Source organism: Pinus tabuliformis, chromosome 1_2 (assembly GCF_031772625.1).
Source record: "Pinus tabuliformis cultivar Carrire ecotype Pingquan chromosome 1_2, CPIR1, whole genome shotgun sequence".
Taxonomy (NCBI): domain Eukaryota; kingdom Viridiplantae; phylum Streptophyta; class Pinopsida; order Pinales; family Pinaceae; genus Pinus; species Pinus tabuliformis.
The window spans coordinates 1050841390-1050845003 of NC_142298.1; the positions used below are offsets into that span (position 1 = coordinate 1050841390).

General features: G+C 36.1%; 1 pseudogene; it reads left to right on the forward strand.

The window, feature by feature from the left end:
• Positions 1-2222: 2222 nt before the first annotated feature.
• Positions 2223-3614, forward strand: part of LOC149209740 (2-Cys peroxiredoxin BAS1, chloroplastic pseudogene) — a 50149-nt pseudogene continuing 48757 nt past the window's right edge.

Here is a 3614-nt window from a genome sequence, read left to right on the forward strand (position 1 = left end):
GGTCAATTATGGGTAGATTACCACCATCCATGAGTTTATTAAGTGTGACCATAACTAGAGATCAATAATTCAGAATTTATAGCCCATGAGGATGTAGGAAAGCATGCACCTCAACTACCCTTTTAATAATTCGCAAATAAAACCAAATCATTCACAAAAAAACTCTCAGACAACAACAGGCCTAAAAAATAGAAAAAGTAGCAAAACTTGTGGATCTGGCCCTGTTGTACAGCCTGTCCATACCATTGTACAACCTATTCATATGACTGTATTGAGCTATTTCATACAACTGTACAGAACTATTTTGTACTACTGTACATAACTATTTGGATCTACTATTTAATTTTTTATCCATTGTTTGACTGACGCTATGGTTTGAAGTTAAACCCCAAATTTGAAGTCCTCTTTTCTTCTCAAGCTTTTCAAACATGTGTATGTCAAGAACATATTTTCTTATATAGCAATTCAATTATAATTTTTTAAGTGACAATTCAGTCATAAATAAGGCTAACTCTTAAAGGTGCATGCTCCAAGCATTTCATATAGGAACTCAATCACAATTCAGACTAGTTCTAAAAAGGCTGAATCATAAACATGTCATTTCCATGGCAGTATACCACTCTTCAATCCCACCTAACCATTTAGTCAGCACAAGTGCCTTCCTTTAAGATGGCACTCACTGGATAACCAGAAAGTCATCGCTTCTGTAGGTGATTACAAATTTCTCTTCAGGTAATTCTTAAGGCTACAAGTCTCAGTCAGATAAAGGATAACATGTGCCACCAAATCATTAAACATGACTATCAAGAAGAAACAGAAATGTAGTTTCATCATATAAGAACCAAATCACACAGATTAACCTTAGGGTAAAACTTGCCTGACTTTAAAGTTCAAAACTTCTAAGGAAACAAATGAAGTACTGGCTGGAAATGACAAAATGTCAAAAATAAAATTGATATATAATAGTTTCTCTCGAAACCATGATATGGAACAAAAAAAAAGAAGCAAATTGTTAGGGAATCTTTCAGCCTATAGGTGCAAATTTTTACCTTTGCCTTTTTTTCGGACAAACACTCGTTTGTTTCAAATTATAATAAACTGAAACAAAACTTAATTTCAATTTGTGACTGATCAAAGAAGCAAGGTGAACACTCTTCACAATTAACTCTGCTTGGTGCTTTTGAACAGATTCTATAATTCATGCCAAAACCATATATTTTATGGAGCTAGTGGACACTTATGTGGAGATAGGGAAAGAATGTAGATACTCACATCAACTATTGCACTTGCCGCTTCATTCAAAGTAGGTGAAATATCAAGCAAATCCCGTCTAAATTTGTTGAGGATGAACTTGACAGAAGCTGACACAGTGTAATGCTCATAAATCTAACCACAAGCACAATATCGTATACAAACCCTTCATTTTAAAGGTAGAAACACACAACAGATAATAATAAATAGGGTTTCCCACTACAGCAAATTGACACTTCCGTCTATGCAAATTAACAGAAAAGCTAATTACAAGATGGATTATCGACAAGAGAATATGGAAGAAGTATTTATTAGAATGTCCTCAGCTGAGATTTATCAATGCATAGCATTAAAGAATAGAAAGTTGACTGCTTCTATCTATGCAAATTAATAGAAAAGCTAATTACAAGATGGATTATTGACAAGAGAATATGGAAGAAGTATTTATTAGAATGTCCTCAACTGAGATTTATCAATGCATTGCATTAAAGAATAGAAAGTTGATTGTTGGCATTGATTAGTTTGCATTTTGTAATGTGTCGCAGCTAACAAGCCAACCCTTAGATGGATGCTTATTAGAATCATTTAGGAGGAAACCCAACACAATGTTGTTTTGGATAGTTTTATTAAATCAGATAGGAGGCAGCTCAACTCTGAGAAATGATATAAGGAGAATCAAAATGATTTGTTCTGATACAAAAAAAAATGCTTGGAATTGCAATGCATCCGGTGAAAATACATAGAAAGGACTAAAAGTAATTCTACATAACCAGCACTTGCAAATTTTTGTAGATCACTGTGTAGTTCCCTACTATAAAATACAATGCATGATATGTAATTTTCTTGATTCAGATTCAGATGCAAGATTATATGGCTTACCAATTTGAAAAAAAAAAACGAATTGAGAGAAATTGGTAAAGAGTGAGTGATAAAGGGTTTTCATTTGGACCATGGATTTTATTTGGTTAACAATGGTGTTTGGTTGTGTAGGGCCTGCCAGGCGTGTTCTCATATCCAACACAGAGTCGGATGTCTGTCTTCCAAATTCCAGGGAGGAAGAAAATAATGTTGTCCCAAAGCTGTCACTATTTGGTGAAAAGGACCATGTAGAAGCTAGCACAGACTCCCCTGTACCTGCTGGAAATATTTTTCCAGAGCAAGAGAAGGCAGCATCAACTTCAGACCAAAGTAGTTCATCTGGAAGAGTTACTGGAGGAAACTATGATGTCCCAGAACATCGAAAGAGAAAATCCTTAGCTGAAGATACGTCTATCTCTTTAACTGTCGATATGGAGAGTATTGGAAGCCCAAGCCAAAACATTGGAGATTTAAGGTTAGGTGAAGGCTAGGTGATTATTTTGGCACAGGTGGATTTGATTCAGGGGTAAGCTTCCAGAAATTAATGACTCAGCACAATTTATCCATGAATAGTGAAGAAGTTAAGCCTTACTCTGTGCATTCAAATGTTGAAGTAGCAGCAACTCCAAAACATCAACTGAAACAACAATAGGAGTCTCATGATGCGTTTGGTAGGTCCAAGCCTTTAAAACCAATGATATCTGATGGACCAAAAAGGGTGCATTTTGTTAACCTTGACTCCTCAACTAAAGATGAAAGTATTGAGCTTCCAAATTCATGCATTACAGACACACAAAATAAGCAACTCTATCTAGCATGTGACAACCAACAAGTGCAGTTGAAGTCAAGCAGCTTGTTGAAGCATGCTGTCGATGGCAAAAAGAAATTCTCAAGCTCTTTTTGTAGAGATGACTCCATTCATAGTAAGCCCTACCCTTCACTCATAAGTGAACATAACAAAGAAAGTTTTGTTAGAAGGGGCCAATTTGTAAGTTATGGTCTTGCCTTGGGTTGTAGTGATACACTAAAGAGTGATTGTTACATTTCTGATGTTGAAGTTAGGCCAAAAATGTCATCTACTCCTATTGTTTCTGTGTCTACTGAGGCCTATGAAAAGGTGGCCACTGATACTGGTGTGGAGAACTTGTCATCTCATTTAAATTCACTTGCATTGACAGAAAATCAGGGAAGCGAAAATTTGAGTAATTTAGGGCAGTCATTTACCATTCATCAACAGAACTCGAAGTAGGCAGGTCTACCTAATGTGGTTAAAGATGAAGTTTACACTCATAAAGAGGTATATGCTACCAAACCAAATCTGACTTCTATAGCAACAATACAAATGACCGTGGATCAAAACCTGAAACCAAGGGCTAGTTCTTCCTCTGTAAATGAGGCAAACATCTCTTCAATTTTGTTTGTACCTACATTTCATCATGCACAGCGTCAACATTTGTTGCGAGCAATCCAATGTTAGTCCAGGGCATGCCTGCACCCAAGCCGTT